At 44.0% G+C, this 19,016-nt stretch overlaps 5 non-coding genes across 5 annotated transcripts; all 5 read left to right on the forward strand.

Moving 5' to 3' along the window:
- The first annotated feature begins 5,718 nt into the window (after positions 1-5,718).
- On the forward strand, positions 5,719-5,792 carry trnan-guu (transfer RNA asparagine (anticodon GUU)). The gene has a single exon. It is a non-coding gene; the product is annotated as a tRNA-Asn (tRNA).
- Positions 5,793-6,458: 666 nt separating this feature from the next.
- Positions 6,459-6,532, forward strand: trnan-guu (transfer RNA asparagine (anticodon GUU)). Its single transcript has one exon. It is a non-coding gene; the product is annotated as a tRNA-Asn (tRNA).
- Positions 6,533-10,318: 3,786 nt separating this feature from the next.
- Positions 10,319-10,392, forward strand: trnan-guu (transfer RNA asparagine (anticodon GUU)). The gene has a single exon. It is a non-coding gene; the product is annotated as a tRNA-Asn (tRNA).
- Positions 10,393-11,601: 1,209 nt separating this feature from the next.
- trnan-guu (transfer RNA asparagine (anticodon GUU)) lies at positions 11,602-11,675 on the forward strand. Its single transcript has one exon. It is a non-coding gene; the product is annotated as a tRNA-Asn (tRNA).
- Positions 11,676-15,099: 3,424 nt separating this feature from the next.
- trnan-guu (transfer RNA asparagine (anticodon GUU)) lies at positions 15,100-15,173 on the forward strand. The gene has a single exon. It is a non-coding gene; the product is annotated as a tRNA-Asn (tRNA).
- Positions 15,174-19,016: the final 3,843 nt, after the last annotated feature.

Consider the following 19,016-nt stretch of genomic DNA (forward strand, 5'->3'; position numbering starts at 1 on the left):
TTTCTGTAGATGCTAATTATTTTTTTCTCAATATATTTATAGTTCCTTGATTTACTTCTTCCACAAATGGTCCGTCTTTGCAAGTCAAGCTGTCTTTGTTAAAGACACTCCAGAAAGCCTCATTATGCTGTGGCAATATACCAAAGGGCTCTGTGCCAAGATGGGGCAGCTATTTTGGATTCACGTAAAAGCAGACAACAAAAAAAATTAATTTGTGAAAGTGTCAGAACTATTGCATGTCTTTGCCGTGATTACAATTGTATAAAGACAAGAGTAGAACAGGTATCGACAAAGTTTTTTATGCCCTCACCGTTGAAGTGCCCACCACAATTTGCTCATTCGTTACCAGAGCAGGGCACTTGACCCATGACACCTCCAAACTAGACTAAAATGAACCTGCAGCTTTTCTTAATCGTATCCTTTTTTAAAATTTGTCATCACCCACCCCAAAAATGGGCCTCCGGCCGCGCCGCAGGGCCCAAACCGTTCCTCCCCCAGGACGGACTGCCCAGCTCTGTTCTGTACTATAGCATAGGAGACATTTCCACGAGCCTGGAACACCTCACGAGGGGTGCATCCTCACCTTGAGGAGGAACAGCAGCACAACTCCGACACATTGCGGAGGAAACTCATATAGCTCGCTTATGTCCAGGGTCTTGTTTTTTCAGTCATCACCCTCAGCTTGTGACCATAGGTGAGGGTAGGAACGCAGCTTGACTGGTGAGGGTAGGAACGCGACTTGACTGGTAAATACAGAGCTTTGCCTTGCGGCTCAGCTCCTCCTCTTCACCACGACAGACCGATATAGTGTAAATCACTCCAGACCAATCATGTCACTGATGTTGTAGTGGTACACTCGCCCGAGTTGTGTACGGGCAACGTGGGTTCAGTTCCCACTCAGTGACGGTGTCTATGTCTGCCCTGTGACTGGCTGGGGACCAGTTCAGGGTGTAGTGCGCCTTTCGCCCGTAGTCAGCTGGGATAGGCTCCAGCACCCTCCCGCGACCCTGTACAGGATAAGCGGTGTGGATAATGACATGACATTCCCGACCCCAAGATACTGGAACTCCTCCACTTGAGGCAGAATTTCCTCCTGATCTTGACAGGAAAGACCTTTAGCATTCTCTTCCCGAACACAAATGACTCTACAGTGTGCTAACTAAACAAATATAACTTTTGTTGATAATTTTAGCACCTGATATTGGTTATATGGTGTTTGAATAGTAAAAAATTGTAAATTACTCAATTAAATTACTAAATTGCTGTAATCAATTTTTTTTTCGAGTCAGCTAATCCTCCATCAAACGTCTCCAGTTGGTCCAAAATGCTGCTGGTCGCCTCTTGACCTGTACTCGTAACTCCTACTCCTGCTCCCTGAACATATTAGAGTTCATTTTAATTCAGACAATTTTTTCTGGAACCAAGTTTCATTTGGGCGGCATATCTCCAATTGGTCGTTCGTTATAAAGAGAAATGTCTTATTCACCCTTTTGTATTACGAATAGCTGTTCAACCAAACAAAACATACTTCATCCAAATACTCATTGGTTCAATCAGTGTAAATAAAAAATAATAATAATTTATGATGGAACAGCTTTATAATATAAATTATAAACGTTTATGGCAAAAACAAAGCAAGCAAGTTGTAGCAAATTTCCCCAATGTGGAACTATTAAAGGTCATCTTTATTTTTATCTTTAATGGCAAAATAATTTGCTGAGTTGTTTAGACTTACTGGATGTCTGTAAATTGAAAGACAGTACACCGGTCAATTAATTCTGTTAATCTTTGTTGAGAAATGGGAAAATTGGGAAACCCTTTTTTTTTTCACAACTGCCAGCCTTCACAATTTTTGTTCAATTAAAATTTTGAGGTCACTAAACCTTTTTTTGTTAATCGTGAAAAATCTTTCAGTAGGATACTCGAATACTAACATATTTCCTATCTAGATTCAACCACCCCGTTGTATTATATTTTTATTGTTTGATTATAGCCTTCCTTCAGCTCCTCGGGATTACCTGAAGAAAGGAAATTGCTCCTCAAAAATCAAAATTTTCAACTTAAATGAAGTCATTGATTAATAAAACTGTTCTATAAAGAAAAAAAGAGAATTTCGAGCCTGATAGCAATCAAAGCTTCCACACAGAGGTGCATATGACTGAAGGTTACTTCTGAGTCAAGTAGAACGTGCTCCTTTTTTATTTTTTTCCTTGTTTGCATAATAGATGCAGTTAAATTACGAGAGAAATTACAATACATCCATCATAACATCATGCACGCACAACATTGGATGTGGTGAAGGAGAAAGGAAAACGGTGGAGGTGAGTAAGTATTTGCTCGCGCGGCGCTTTCTTGACTACGTGTGTGCGGTGGAGACAGCACTCAGACAAGACTCTGAGAACTGCTGATTAACCCTGACACTCAGTCTGACACAATCACTGCCCGCTCCTCTAGTCAATGGAAATGACAAGGGCAGCAATTTTGGCATGAGGACCAATCACAAATTAGGCGTAATGGTTGCTGATTTGTGCTGACCACAGCGAATCACGGCTTCTTGCAATTAAAAAAAAAAAACAACATGCACCCAATCAAGGGTGAGAAGGTCAAACCGAACAGAGCGTTCTGTTTGGGGGTGCTCGGTAAAGGTTATCAAGCTTTTTGACGGAATGTGAATAATGTTTTTTTTTGTCCAATTCAATCCAGCCTATTTCAAAAACACATTTCAAAAAACAAGAGTTGACCAAAGTGCTGCGCAGAAAAAAAAATGAGCGAATGCTGAAGGAGCTGTAGGGGCGCCAAGAAGCAAGTAAAAATTCACCTTCCAATATAATATCGACAGCACTGTTACTAAGTCAAAAAGAAACAACGGTAGTTTCAATTAATATCAACTGTTAAATAAGCAAAGAGGAGCAATCACCTGCGTTAAATTAAATCTTGATTGCCAGGGTTACTTGCTGTATATTTCTAAATTTCTGATGGTGCTTTGAAAAAATAAATAAATAAATATTAAAGGCCAATGAGATTTTGTCATGGAGAAAAGTGAGACATGAGTAAATCTAACGCCATTACAGAAATTAAATAAATGTTATATTCTGTTATTACTTTCAGTTATTTACCAAAACTTTATTTTTGAAGACTCAAAGGCCTAAATCTAATTTAAAAGCACATGCCATTGCACTTCATGCACCTCATTGCCAATGAAATGATTAATGTCAGGAATGAAAGTTCTGGATGAACTCTCAAAAGACTGAATGTTTAAATAAAATTTAAAAAAAAACATAGGAAAACGTGGCTTGCTCATTGAGTAAACTCAAATTAAATCTTATGTGGGTGAATAAATCTCTTTCGTTGGGGAAGATGCACATGTTTACAAAATCTTGTCAACAAACCCTGAACATAGATTATTTTACGCCCTCCTCTGGCTGATTGGGGTACTGCTCGCTCTGCGTGGGTAAAAGGGCAAATGTATTGATGTGACCCCAGAGAAAACAAGTTAACATGTAAAATTAGAAAGAAGACGAAAATAGGGAGAAAATGGGAGAAAGAGAGGTCAAGTTGTTGCACCTTTGGTTTGTCCAATAAGTAAGACGCAAAAACCTGCATGATTTGTTTGATGGTAACAAAACAACTGAGAACATTTTCCATTTTGTATTAGAAATTGTGTGGTGTTATTTTATAACTCAATGACAATTTTGAAAATGTGGTTTCTTTTGTAAATGTACGGTATGTAAATCGTCGATGCAGTTTCTAATGTCTCAACAAGGATGGCACATCGAGCGTCTTCGTCTCAGCAGTGAAAAGCTGTCGCATCACATCCAGGTGCCTGTAACGGAATCCTCAACCTTCAGCAAATCACGCCAGCGGTCACAACCTTTCATGATTACTCTTGTCAGCAGATGAACAGCAGCTGTCACCTGTACGAGTCGTCATCGCTTCCACAAAAATGTTTTTAGTTGAACAGCCATATTGTCAATAAGTGTAATTGTTTGTGCAGCCATGTCATCACTCCAATGCTTGAAAAGTGCGCAATTAAGGCTTAAGTGTCTCAGTTGCGCTAGTTAAATCAATGCCCAAGTTATTTTCTTTAGTAAAAAAAAATTACATTTCTTTTCTATTTTCTATTTCTTTCCCAATACATTGCACTTTCTATTATTATTGAAATAAAACACCGACAGAAAATCCACAAGTGACTATAAGGATGAAGATACACTTTTTATAAGATTTCAAAATTAGTTCTGCAACACTTAAAATTGATCAATGGTACTTTCACATCATTCATCTCCTGTGGACGAAGCCTCCCTTGTTTATAAAACTTGGTGACGCGCCTGATATGTACATTAAGCAGAAATTAATGGGGGTAATGGCAAAAGCAGTGGGGCGATAGTTCTACTGAATTAAGAGGATACTGACTTATCTTTTTTTTTCTTTTTTTTATGTAATTTTATGGGTTAACCCACCCAGGGACACAAACTAGGAGTTCTGTGTTCAAATTTGGTATAGGTCAACGCACTTGTCCGTGAACTAAAAGGTTGGTGTTTCAAGCTCACCCTGGGACATTTTCAAGGTTTTCGGAAATGCCATTTGAATGCAATCCCTTTGGCAAATAATAAGCTCATGCGTTGGAAGACCCAACTGAAGATGACCATCCTGTACATGTTTCTGTGGTTCAGCGCATTCGGCTGTCAACTGAGAGTTTGGTGTTTCAAGCCCACGCAGGGATGACATTGAGGTTTTCCGAAATGCTGTTCAGAAGAAATTATTGGTGAGCGCGTTCGGCTGTTAACTGAGAAGTTGGTGGTTCAAGCCCACCCAGGGACGCCCCCATGAATTATAGCTTTCAAATTTGGTATTGGTTTGCGCATTCGGTTCTGAACTGAAGGGTAAGTGGTTCAAGTTCACCTGGGACCAAGACAAGGGTTTCTGAGTGCCATTATGTGGCAGTACTTTGGCAAAGAATTGACTTATATGTGTAAAATCTTAACAGTAGGTATCCCCTGTCCCTGTGGCGCAATTGGTGAGCGCGTTTCGCTCTTAACTGAAAGGCTGGTGTTTCATACCCACCCAGTGACGCACACAAATATATTGGTTTTCAAATTTGGTATCGGTTTGCACATTCGGTTGTGAACTCAAGGGTTGGTGGTTCAAGTTCACCTGGGACAAAGTCAAGCGATTCTGAGTGCTCTTCGTGGCAAATCCTTTGGCAAAGAATTGGCTAATATGTGTAAAATCTTAGCAGAAGACATGTCTCTGTGGCGCAATCGGTGAGCGCGTTCGGCTGTTAACAGAAATTTTGATGGTTCAAACCCTCCCAGGGACGTTCACAAGCATTATGGTTTTCAAATTTAGTATTGGTTTGCGCATTCGGTTGTGAACTGAAGGTTAAGTGGTTCAAGCTCACCTGGGACCAAGACAGGGGTTTCTTAGTGCCCTTTTGCTGCAATGACTTTGGCAAAGAATTGGCTTATATGTGTAAAATCTTAGCAGTCGACATGTCTCTGTGGCGCTGTTAACTGAAAGGTTGGTGGTTCAAGCCCACCCAGGTACGTGCACAAGCATTTTGGTTATCAAATTTGGTATCGGTTTGCACATTCGGTTGTGAACTGAAGGGTTGGTGGTTCAAGTTCACCTGGGACAAAGTCAAGGGATTCCGAGTGCTCTTCGTGGCAAATCCTTTGGCAAAGAATTGGCTAATATGTGTAAAATCATAGCAGTAGACATGTCTCTGTGGCGCAATCGGTGAGCGCGTTCGGCTGTTAACTGAAAGGTTGGTGGTTCAAACCCACCCAGGGACGCACGCGTGGACTTCAGTTTTCAAATTTAATTTAGCTTTGCTCATTCGTTTGTGAACTGAAGGGTTGGTGGTTCAAGTTCACCTGGGACAAAGTCAAGGGTTTCTGAGTGCCGTTTCTTGGCGAAGAAATGGGATATATGTGTCAAATCTAATATTACTAATCCCCTGCATAAGTCTCTGTGTCGCAATTGGTGAGCGCGTTCAGCGAGTAATTGAAAGTTTGGTGGTTCAAGCCCATCCAGGGACGCACACAAGGATTTTGGTTATCAAATTTGGTATCGGTTTGCACATTCGGTTGTGAACTGAAGGGTTGGTGGTTCACGTTCACCTGGGACAAAGTCAAGGGATTCTGAGTGCTCTTCGTGGCAAATCCTTTGGCAAAGAATTGGCTAATATGTGTAAAATCTTAGCAGTGGACATGTCTCTGTGGCGCAATCGGTGAGCGTGTTCGGCTGTTAACTGAAAGGTTGGTGGTTCAAGCCCACCCAGGTACGTGCACAAGCATTTTGGTTATCAAATTTGGTATCGGTTTGCACATTCGGTTGTCAACTGAAGGGTTGGTGGTTCAAGTTCACCTGGGACAAAGTCAAGGGATTCCGAGTGCTCTTCGTGGCAAATCCTTTGGCAAAGAATTGGCTAATATGTGTAAAATCTTAGCAGTAGACATGTCTCTGTGGCGCAATCGGTGAGCGCGTTCGGCTGTTAACTGAAAGGTTGGTGGTTCAAACCCACCCAGGGACGCACGCGTGGACTTCAGTTTTCAAATTTAATTTAGCTTTGCTCATTCGTTTGTGAACTGAAGGGTTGGTGGTTCAAGTTCACCTGGGACAAAGTCAAGGGTTTCTGAGTGCCGTTTCTTGGCGAAGAAATGGGATATATGTGTCAAATCTAATATTACTAATCCCCTGCATAAGTCTCTGTGTCGCAATTGGTGAGCGCGTTCAGCGAGTAATTGAAAGTTTGGTGGTTCAAGCCCATCCAGGGACGCACACAAGGATTTTGGTTATCAAATTTGGTATCGGTTTGCACATTCGGTTGTGAACTGAAGGGTTGGTGGTTCACGTTCACCTGGGACAAAGTCAAGGGATTCTGAGTGCTCTTCGTGGCAAATCCTTTGGCAAAGAATTGGCTAATATGTGTAAAATCTTAGCAGTGGACATGTCTCTGTGGCGCAATCGGTGAGCGTGTTCGGCTGTTAACTGAAAGGTTGGTGGTTCAAGCCCACCCAGGTACGTGCACAAGCATTTTGGTTATCAAATTTGGTATCGGTTTGCACATTCGGTTGTCAACTGAAGGGTTGGTGGTTCAAGTTCACCTGGGACAAAGTCAAGGGATTCCGAGTGCTCTTCGTGGCAAATCCTTTGGCAAAGAATTGGCTAATATGTGTAAAATCTTAGCAGTAGACATGTCTCTGTGGCGCAATCGGTGAGCGCGTTCGGCTGTTAACTGAAAGGTTGGTGGTTCAAGCCCACCCAGGGACGCACGAGTGGACTAAAGTTTTCAAATTTAATATAGCTTTGCTCATTCGTTTGTGAACTGAAGGATTGGTGGTTCATGTTCACCTGGTACAAAGTCAAGGGATTCTGAGTGCTCTTCGTGGCAAATCCTTTGGCAAAGAATTGGCTAATATGTGTAAAATCTTAGCAGTAGACATGTCTCTGTGGCGCAATCGGTGAGCGCATTCGGTTGTGAACTGAAGGTTAAGTGGTTCAAGCTCACCTGGGACCAAGACGAGGGTTTCTGAGTGCCCTTTTGCTGAAATGACTTTGGCAAAGAATTGGCTTATATGTGTAAAATCTTAACAATAGATATCCTATTGTACATGTCTCTGTGACGCAATCGGTGAGCGCATTCGGCTGTTAACTGAAAGGTTGGTGGTTCAAGCCCACCCAGGGACGCTCGCGAGGACTTCAGTCTTCAAATTTAATATAGCTTTGCTCATTCGTTTGTGAACTGAAGGGTTGGTGGTTCAAGTTCACTGGGACAAAGTCAAGGGATTCAGAGTGCTCTTCGTGGCAACTCCTTTGGCAAAGAATTGGCTAATATGTGTAAAATCTTAACAGTAGACATGTCTCTGTGGCGCAATCGGTGAGCGCGTTCGGCTGTTAACTGAAAGGTTGGTGGTTCAAGCCCACCCAGGGACGTGCACAAGCATTATGGTTTTCGAATTTGGTATTGGTTTGCGCATTCGGATGTGAACTGAAGGTTTAGTGGTTCAAGCTCACCTGGGACCAAGACAAGGGTTTCTGAGTGCCCTTTTGCTGCAATGACTTTGGCAAAGAATAGGCTTATATGTGTAAAATCTTAACAATAGATATCCTGTTGTACATGTCTCTGTGGCGCAATCGGTGAGCGCGTTCGGCTGTTAACTGAAAGGTTGGTGGTTCAAACCCACCCAGGGAAGCACGCGTGGACTATAGTTTTCAAATTTAATATAGCTTTGCTAATTCGTTTGTGAACTGAAGGGTTGGTGGTTCATGTTCACCTGGTACAAAGTCAAGGGATTCATTCGGAGTGCTCTTCGTGGCAACTCCTTTGGCAAAGAATTGGCTAATATGTGTAAAATCTTAGCAGAAGACATGTCTCTGTGGCGCAATCGGTGAGCGCGTTCGGCTGTTAACTGAAAGGTTGGTGGTTCAAGCCCACCCAGGGATGTGCACAAGCATTATGGTTTTCAAATTTGGTATTGGTTTGCGCATTCGGTTGTGAACTGAAGGTTTAGTGGTTCAAGCTCACCTGGGACAAAGTCAAGGGATTCCGAGTGCTCTTCGTGGCAACTCCTTTGGCAAAGAATTGGCTAATATGTGTAAAATCTTAGCAGTCGACATGTCTCTGTGGCGCAATCGGTGAGCGCGTTCGGCTGTTAACTGAAAGGTTGGTGGTTCAACCCCACCCAGGGACGCACGCGTGGACTTCAGTTTTCAAATTTAATATAGCTTTGCTAATTCGTTTGTGAACTGAAGGGTTGGTGGTTCAAGTTCACCTGGGACAAAGTCAAGGGATTCCGAGTGCTCTTCGTGGCAACTCCTTTGGCAAAGAATTAGCTAATATGTGTAAAATCTTAGCAGTCGACATGTCTCTGTGGCGCAATCGGTGAGCGCATTCGGCTGTTAACTGAAAGGTTGGTGGTTCAAGCCCACCCAGGTACGTGCACAAGCATTTTGGTTTTCAAATTTGGTATTGGTTTGCGCATTCGGTTGTGAACTGAAGGTTAAGTGGTTCAAGCTCACCTGGAACCAAGACGAGGGTTTCTGAGTGCCCTTTTGCTGAAATGACTTTGGCAAAGAATTGGCTTATATGTGTAAAAACTTAACAATAGATATCCTATTTTACATGTCTCTGTGGCGCAATCGGTGAGCGCGTTCGGCTGTTAACTGAAAGGTTGGTGGTTCAACCCCACCCAGGGACGCACGCGTGGACTTCAGTTTTCAAATTTAATATAACTTTGCTAATTCGTTTGTGAACTGAAGGGTTGGTGGTTCATGTTCACCTGGTACAAAGTCAAGGGTTTCTGAGTGCCGTTTCTTGGCGAAGAATTGGGATATATGTGTCTAATGTAATATTAGTAATCCCCTGCATATGTCTCTGTGGCGCAATTGGTGAGCGCGTTCAGCGCGTAATTGAAAGTTTGGTGGTTCAAGCCTATCCAGGGACGCACACAAGGATTTTGGTTATCAAATTTTGTATCGGTTTGCACATTCGGTTGTCAACTGAAGGGTTGGTGGTTCAAGTTCACCTGGGACAAAGTCAAGGGATTCTGAGTGCTGTTCGTGGCAAATCCTTTGGCAAAGAATTGGCTAATATGTGTAAAATCTTAGCAGCAGACAAGTCTCTGTGGTGCAATCGGTGAGCGCGTTCGACTGTTAACTGAAAGGTTGGTGGTTCAAGCCCACCCAGGCACGTGCACAAGCATTTTGGTTATCAAATTTGGTATCGGTTTGCACATTCGGTTGTCAACTGAAGGGTTGGTGGTTCAAGTTCACCTGGGACAAAGTCAAGGGATTCAGAGTGCTCTTCGTGGCAAATCCTTTGGCAAAGAATTGGCTAATATGTGTAAAATCTTACCAGTGGACATGTCTCTGTGGCGCAATCGGTGAGCGCGTTCGGCTGTTAACTGAAAGGTTGGTGGTTCAAGCCCATCCAGGGACGCGCACAAGGATTTTGGTTTTCAAATTTTGTATCGGTTTGCGCATTCGGTTGTGAACTGAAGGGTTGGTGGTTCAAGTTCACCTGGGACAAAGTCAAGGGATTCTGAGTGCTCTTCGTGGCAACTCCTTTGGCAAAGAATTGGCTAATATGTGTAAAATCTTAGCAGAAGACATGGGCTGCCAGGATGGCCGAGTGGTCTAAGGCGCCGCGTTCCGGACCCAGTCTCCCCAGGAGGCCTGGGTTCGAATCTCGTGGCTGCCAGGATGGCTGAGTGGTCTAAGGCGCCGCGTTCAGGACCCAGTCTCCCCAGGAGGCCTGGGTTCGAATCTCGAATTTCCCCATTGTGGGACTAATAAAGGCATTATTAAATTAAATTAAGTCTCTGTGGCGCAATCGGTGAGCGCGTTCGGCTGTTAACTGAAAGGTTGGTGGTTCAAACCCACCCAGGGACGCACGTGTGGACTTCAGTTTTCAAATTTAATATAGCTTTGCTCATTCGGTTGTCAACTGAAGGGTTGGTGGTTCAAGTTCACCTGGGACAAAGTCAAGGGATTCAGAGTGCTCTTCGTGGCAAATCCTTTGGCAAAAAATTGGCTAATATGTGTAAAATCTTAGCAGTAGACATGTCTCTGTGGCGCAATCGGTGAGCGCGTTCGGCTGTTAACTGAAAGGTTGGTGGTTCAAGCCCACCCGGGTACATGCACAAGCATTATGGTTTTCAAATTTGGTATTGGTTTGCGCATTCGGTTGTGAACTGAAGGTTAAGTGGTTCAAGCTCACCTGGGACCAAGACGAGGGTTTCTGAGTGCCCTTTTGCTGAAATGACTTTGGCAAAGAATTGGCTTATATGTGTAAAATCTTAACAATAGATATCCTATTGTACATGTCTCTGTGGCGCAATCGGTGAGCGCGTTCGGCTGTTAACTGAAAGGTTGGTGGTTCAAGCCCACCCAGGGACGTGCACAAGCATTATGGTTTTCAAATTTGGTATTGGTTTGCGCATTCGGTTGTGAACTGAAGGTTAAGTGGTTCAAGCTCACCTGGGACAAAGTCAAGGGTTTCTGAGTGCCCTTTTGCCGCAATGACTTTGGCAAAGAATTGGCTTATATGTGTAAAATCTTAACAATAGATATCCTATTTTACATGTCTCTGTGGCGCAATCGGTGAGCGCGTTCGGCTGTTAACTGAAAGGTTGGTGGTTCAAGCCCACCCAAGGATGCTCGCGTGGACTTCAGTTTTCAAATTTAATATAGCTTTGCTCATTCATTTGTGAACTGAAGGGTTGGTGGTTCAAGTTCACTGGGACAAAGTCAAGGGATTGAGTGCTCTTCGTGGCAACTCCTTTGGCAAAGAATTGGCTAATATGTGTAAAATCTTAACAATAGATATCCTATTGTACATGTCTCTGTGGCGCAATCGGTGAGCGCGTTCGGCTGTTAACTGAAAGGTTGGTGGTTCAAGCCCACCCAGGGACGTGCACAAGCATTATGGTTTTCAAATTTGGTATTGGTTTGCGCATTCGGTTGTGAACTGAAGGTTAAGTGGTTCAAGCTCACCTGGGACCAAGACGAGGGTTTCTGAGTGCCCTTTTGCTGAAATGACTTTGGCAAAGAATTGGCTTATATGAGTAAAATCTTAACAATAGATATCCTATTGTACATGTCTCTGTGGCGCAATCGGTGAGCGCGTTCGGCTGTTAACTGAAAGGTTGGTGGTTCAATCCCACCCAGGGACGCTCGCGAGGACTTCAAATTTCAAATTTAATATAGCTTTGCTCATTCGTTTGTGAACTGAAGGGTTGGTGGTTCAAGTTCACTGGGACAAAGTCAAGGGATTGAGTGCTCTTCGTGGCAACTCCTTTGGCAAAGAATTGGCTAATATGTGTAAAATCTTAACAATAGATATCCTATTGTACATGTCTCTGTGGCGCAATCGGTGAGCGCGTTCGGCTGTTAACTGAAAGGTTGGTGGTTCAAGCCCACCCAGGGACGTGCACAAGCATTATGGTTTTCAAATTTTGTATCGGTTTGCGCATTCGGTTGTGAACTGAAGGGTTGGTGGTTCAAGTTCACCTGGGACAAAGTCAAGGGATTCAGAGTGCTCTTCGTGGCAAATCCTTTGGCAAAGAATTGGCTAATATGTGTAAAATCTTAGCAGTAGACATGTCTCTGTGGCGCAATCGGTGAGCGCGTTCGGCTGTTAACGGAAAGGTTGGTGTTTCAAGCCCACCCAGGGACGCACGAGTGGACTTCAGTTTTCAAATTTAATATAGCTTTGCTCATTCGTTTGTGAACTGAAGGATTGGTGGTTCATGTTCACCTGGTACAAAGTCAAGGGTTTCTGAATGCAGTTTCTTGGCGAAGAATTGGGATATATGTGTCAAATCTAATATTAGTAATCCCCTGCATATGTCTCTGTGGCGCAATTGGTGAGCGTGTTCGACTGTTAACTGAAAGGTTGGTGGTTCAAGCCCACCCAGGTACGTGCACAAGAATTTTGGTTATCAAATTTGGTATCGGTTTGCACATTCGGTTGTGAACTGAAGGGTTGGTGGTTCAAGTTCACTTGGGACAAAGTCAAGGGATTCCGAGTGCTCTTCGTGGCAAATCCTTTGGCAAAGGATTGGCTAATATGTGTAAAATCTTAGCAGTAGACAAGTCTCTGTGGCGCAATCGCTGAGCGCGTTCGGCTGTTAACTACAAGGTTGGTGGTTCAAGCCCACCCAGGGACGCATGCGTGGACTAAAGTTTTCAAATTTAATATAGCTTTGCTCATTCGTTTGTGAACTGAAGGATTGGTGGTTCATGCTCACCTGGTACAAAGTCAAGGGTTTCTGAGTGCAGTTTCTTGGCGAAGAATTGGGATATATGTGTCAAATCGAATATTAGTAATCCCCTGCATATGTCTCTGTGGTGCAATTGGTGAGCGTGTTCGGCTGTTAACTGAAAGGTTGGTGGTTCAAGCCCACCCAGGTACGTGCACAAGCGTTTTGGTTATCAAATTTGGTATCGGTTTGCACATTCGGTTGTGAACTGAAGGGTTGGTGGTTCAAGTTCACCTGGGACAAAGTCAAGGCATTCTGAGTGCTCTTCGTGGCAAATCCTTTGGCAAAGAATTGGCTAATATGTGTAAAATCTTAGCAGTAGACATGTCTCTGTGGCGCAATCGGTGAGCGCGTTAGGCTGTTAACTGAAAGGTTGGTGGGTCAAGCCCACCCAGGGACGCACGAGTGGACTTCAGTTTTTAAATTTAATATAGCTTTGCTCATTCGTTTGTGAACTGAAGGGTTGGTGGTTCAAGTTCACTGGGACAAAGTCAAGGGATTCTGAGTGCTCTTCGTGGCAACTCCTTTGGCAAAGAATTGGCTTATATGTGTAAAATCTTAACAATACATATCCTATTGTACATGTCTCTGTGGCGCAATCGGTGAGCGCGTTCGGCTGTTAACTGAAAGGTTGGTGGTTCAAGACCACCCAGGGACGCTCGCGAGGACTTCAGTTTTCAAATTTAATATAGCTTTGCTCATTCGTTTGTGAACTGAAGGGTTGGTGGTTCAAGTTCACTGGGACAAAGTCAAGGGATTCTGAGTGCTGTTCGTGGCAACTCCTTTGGCAAAGAATTGGCTAATATGTGTAAAATCTTAGCAGTAGACATGTCTCTGTGGCGCAATCGGTGAGCGCGTTCGGCTGTTAACTGAAAGGTTGGTGGTTCAAGCCCACCCAGGGACGTGCACAAGCATTATGGTTTTCAAATTTGGTCTTGGTTTGCGCATTCGGTTGTGAACTGAAGGTTTAGTGGTTCAAGCTCACCTGGGACCAAGACAAGGGTTTCTGAGTGCCCTTTTGCTGCAATGACTTTGGCAAAGAATTGGCTTATATGTGTAAAATCTTAACAATAGATATCCTATTTTACATGTCTCTGTGGCGCAATCGGTGAGCGCGTTCGGCTGTTAACTGAAAGGTTGGTGGTTCAAGCCCACCCAGGGACGCACGCGTGGACTTCAGTTTTCAAATTTAATATAGCTTTGCTAATTCGTTTGTGAACTGAAGGGTTGGTGGTTCATGTTCACCTGGTACAAAGTCAAGGGTTTCTGAGTGCCGTTTCTTGGCGAAGAATTGGGATATCTGTGTCTAATGTAATATTAGCAATCCCCTGCATATGTCTCTGTGGCGCAATTGGTGAGCGCGTTCAGCGAGTAACTGAAAGTTTGGTGGTTCAAGCCCATCCAGGGATGCACACAAGGATTTTGGTTATCAAATTTGATATCGGTTTGCACATTCGGTTGTGAACTGAAGGGTTGGTGGTTCAAGTTCACCTGGGACAAAGTCAAGGGATTCTGAGTGCTGTTCGTGGCAAATCCTTTGGCAAAGAATTGGCTAATATGTGTAAAATCCTAGCTGTAGACATGTCTCTGTGGCGCAATCGGTGAGCGCGTTCGGCTGTTAACTGAAAGGTTGGTGGTTCAAGCCCACCCAGGTACGTGCACAAGCATTTTGGTTATCAAATTTGGTATCGGTTTGCACATTCGGTTGTGAACTGAAGGGTTGGTGGTTCAAGTTCACCTGGGACAAAGTCAAGGGATTCCGAGTGCTCTTCGTGGCAAATCCTTTGGCAAAGAATTGGCTAATATGTGTAAAATCTTAGCAGTAGACATGTCTCTGTGGCGCAATCGGTGAGCGCGTTCGGCTGTTAACTGAAAGGTTGGTGGTTCAAGCCCACCCAGGTACGTGCACAAGCATTTTGGTTATCAAATTTGGTATCGGTTTGCACATTCGGTTGTGAACTGAAGGGTTGGTGGTTCAAGTTCACCTGGGACAAAGTCAAGGGATTCCGAGTGCTCTTCGTGGCAACTCCTTTGGCAAAGAATTGGCTTATATGTGTAAAATCTTAACAATAGATATCCTATTGTACATGTCTCTGTGGCGCAATCGGTGAGCGCGTTCGGCTGTTAACTGAAAGGTTGGTGGTTCAAGCCCACCCAGGGACGTGCACAAGGATTTTGGTTATCAAATTTGGTATTGGTTTGCACATTCGGTTGTGAACTGAAGGGTTGGTGGTTCAAGTTCACTGGGACAAAGTCAAGGGATTCTGAGTGCTCTTCGAGGCAACTCCTTTGGCAAAGAATTGGCTAATATGTGTAAAATCTTAGCAGTAGACATGTCTCTGTGGCGCAATCGGTGAGCGCGTTCGGCTGTTAACTGAAAGGTTGGTGGTTCAAGCCCACCCAGGGACACACGAGTGGACTTCAGATTTCAAATTTAATATAGCTTTGCTCATTCGTTTGTGAACTGAAGGATTGGTTGTTCATGCTCACCTGGTACAAAGTCAAGGGTTTCTGAGTGCAGTTTCTTGGCGAAGAATTGGGATATATGTGTCTAATGTAATATTAGTAATCCCCTGCATATGTCTCTGTGGCGCAATTGGTGAGCGCGTTCAGCGAGTAACTGAAAGTTTGGTGGTTCAAGCCCATCCAGGGACGCACACAAGGATTTTGGTTATCAAATTTGGTCTTGGTTTGCGCATTCGGTTGTGAACTGAAGGTTTAGTGGTTCAAGCTCACCTGGGACCAAGACAAGGGTTTCTGAGTGCCCTTTTGCTGCTATGACTTTGGCAAAGAATTGGCTTATATGTGTAAAATCTTAACAATAGATATCCTATCCTATATCTGTGGCGCAATCGGTGAGCGCGTTCGGCTGTTAACTGAAAGGTTGGTGGTTCAAGCCCACCCAGGGACGTGCACAAGCATTATGGTTTTCAAATTTGGTCTTGGTTTGCGCATTCGGTTGTGAACTGAAGGTTTAGTGGTTCAAGCTCACCTGGGACCAAGACAAGGGTTTCTGAGTGCCCTTTTGCTGCAATGACTTTGGCAAAGAATTGGCTTATATGTGTAAAATCTTAACAATAGATATCCTATTTTACATGTCTCTGTGGCGCAATCGGTGAGCGTGTTCGGCTGTTAACTGAAAGGTTGGTGGTTCAAGCCCACCCAGGGACGTGCACAAGATATTGGTTATCAAATTTGGTATCGGTTTGCACATTCGGTTGTGAACTGAAGGTTAAGTGGTTCAAGCTCACCTGGGACCAAGACAAGGGTTTCTGAGTGCCCTTTTGCTGCAATGACTTTGGCAAAGAATTGGCTTATATGTGTAAAATCTTAACAATAGATATCCTATTTTACATGTCTCTGTGGCGCAATCGGTGAGCGTGTTCGGCTGTTAACTGAAAGGTTGGTGGTTCAAGCCCACCCAGGTACGTGCACAAGCGTTTTGGTTATCAAATTTGGTATCGGTTTGCACATTCGGTTGTGAACTGAAGGGTTGGTGGTTCAAGTTCACCTGGGACAAAGTCAAGGCATTCTGAGTGCTCTTCGTGGCAAATCCTTTGGCAAAGAATTGGCTAATATGTGTAAAATCTTAGCAGTAGACATGTCTCTGTGGCGCAATCGGTGAGCGCGTTCGGCTGTTAACTGAAAGGTTGGTGGTTCAAGCCCACCCAGGGACGCACGAGTGGACTTCAGTTTTTAAATTTAATATAGTTTTGCTCATTCGTTTGTGAACTGAAGGGTTGGTGGTTCAAGTTCACTGGGACAAAGTCAAGGGATTCTGAGTGCTCTTCGTGGCAACTCCTTTGGCAAAGAATTGGCTTATATGTGTAAAATCTTAACAATAGATATCCTATTGTACATGTCTCTGTGGCGCAATCGGTGAGCGCGTTCGGCTGTTAACTGAAAGGTTGCTGGTTCAAGCCCACCCAGGGACGCTCGCGAGGACTTCAGTTTTCAAATTTAATATAGCTTTGCTCATTCGTTTGTGAACTGAAGGGTTGGTGGTTCAAGTTCACTGGGACAAAGTCAAGGGATTCTGAGTGCTCTTCGTGGCAACTCCTTTGGCAAAGAATTGGCTAATATGTGTAAAATCTTAGCAGTGGACATGTCTCTGTGGCGCAATCGGTGAGCGCGTTCGGCTGTTAACTGAAAGGTTGGTGGTTCAAGCCCACCCAGGGGCGCACGAGTGGACTTCAGTTTTTAAATTTAATATAGCTTTGCTCATTCGGTTGTGAACTGAAGGTTAAGTGGTTCAAGCTCACCTGGGACCAAGACAAGGGTTTCTGAGTGCCCTTTTGCTGCAATGACTTTGGCAAAGAATTGGCTTATATGTGTAAAATCTTAACAATAGATATCCTATGGTAAATGTCTCTGTGGCGCAATCGGTGAGAGCGTTTGGCTGTTAACTGAAAGGTTGGTGGTTCAAGCCCACCCAGGTACGTGCACAAGCATTTTGGTTATCAAATTTGGTATCGGTTTGCACATTCGGTTGTGAACTGAAGGGTTGGTGGTTCAAGTTCACCTGGGACAAAGTCAAGGGATTCCGAGTGCTCTTCGTGGCAAATCCTTTGGCAAAGAATTGGCTAATATGTGTAAAATCTTAGCAGTAGACATGTCTCTGTGGCGCAATCGGTGACCGCGTTCGGCTGTTAACTGAAAGGTTGGTGGTTCAAGCCCACCCAGGTACGTGCACAAGCATTTTGGTTATCAAATTTGGTATCGGTTTGCACATTCGGTTGTGAACTGAAGGGTTGGTGGTTCAAGTTCACCTGGGACAAAGTCAAGGGATTCCGAGTGCTCTTCGTGGCAAATCCTTTGGCAAAGAATTGGCTAATATGTGTAAAATCTTAGCAGTAGACATGTCTCTGTGGCGCAATCGGTGACCGTGTTCGGCTGTTAACTGGAAGGTTGGTGGTTCAAGCCCACCCAGGGACGCTTGCGTGGACTTCAGTTTTCAAATTTAATATAGCTTTGCTCATTCGTTTGTGAACTGAAGGCTTGGTGGTTCAAGTTCACTGGGACAAAGTCAAGGGATTCTGAGTGCTCTTCGTGGCAACTCCTTTGGCAAAGAATTGGCTAATATGTGTAAAATCTTAGCAGTGGACATGTCTCTGTGGCGCAATCGGTGAGCGCGTTCGGCTGTTAACTGAAAGGTTGGTGGTTCAAGCCCACCCAGGGACGTACACAAGCATTATGGTTTTCAAATTTGGTATTGGTTTGCGCATTCGGTTGTGAACTGAAGGTTAAGTGGTTCAAGCTCACCTGGGACCAAGACGAGGGTTTCTGAGTGCCCTATTGCTAAAATGACTTTGGCCAAGAATTGGCTTATATGTGTAAAATCTTAACAATAGATACCCTATTGTACATGTCTCTGTGGCGCAATCGGTGAGCGCGTTCGGCTGTTAACTGCAAGGTTGGTGGTTCAAGCCCACCCAGGGACGTGCACAAGCATTATGGTTTTCAAATTTGGTATTGGTTTGCGCATTCGGTTGTGAACTGAAGGTTTAGTGGTTCAAGCTCACCTGGGACCAAGACAAGGGTTTCTGAGTGCCCTTTTGCTGCAATGACTTTGGCAAAGAATTGGCTTATATGTGTAAAATCTTAACAATAGATATCCTATTTTACATGTCTCTGTGGCGCAATCGGTGAGCGCGTTCGGCTGTTAACTGAAAGGTTGGTGGTTCAAGCCCACCCAGGGACGCACGCGTGGACTTCAGTTTTCAAATTTAATATAGCTTTGCTAATTCGTTTGTGAACTGAAGGGTTGGTGGTTCATGTTCACCTGGTACAAAGTCAAGGGTTTCTGAGTGCCGTTTCTTGGCGAAGAATTGGGATATATGTGTCTAATGTAATATTAGTAATCCCCTGCATATGTCTCTGTGGCGCAATTGGTGAGCGCGTTCAGCGAGTAACTGAAAGTTTGGATGTTCAAGCCCATCCAGGGACGCACACAAGGATTTTGGTTATCAAATTTGATATCGGTTTGCACATTCGGTTGTGAACTGAAGGGTTGGTGGTTCAAGTTCACCTGGGACAAAGTCAAGGGATTCTGAGTGCTGTTCGTGGAAAATCCTTTGGCAAAGAATTGGCTAATATGTGTAAAATCCTAGCTGTAGACATGTCTCTGTGGCGCAATCGGTGAGCGCGTTCGGCTGTTAACTGAAAGGTTGGTGGTTCAAGCCCACCCAGGGACGCTTGCGTGGACTTCAGTTTTCAAATTTAATATAGCTTTGCTCATTCGTTTGTGAACTG

The sequence above is a fragment of the Idiotropiscis lumnitzeri genome, chromosome 16 (assembly GCF_059441095.1).
Source record: "Idiotropiscis lumnitzeri isolate Australia: NSW breed Sydney's pygmy pipehorse chromosome 16, RoL_Ilum_1.0, whole genome shotgun sequence".
Taxonomy (NCBI): domain Eukaryota; kingdom Metazoa; phylum Chordata; class Actinopteri; order Syngnathiformes; family Syngnathidae; genus Idiotropiscis; species Idiotropiscis lumnitzeri.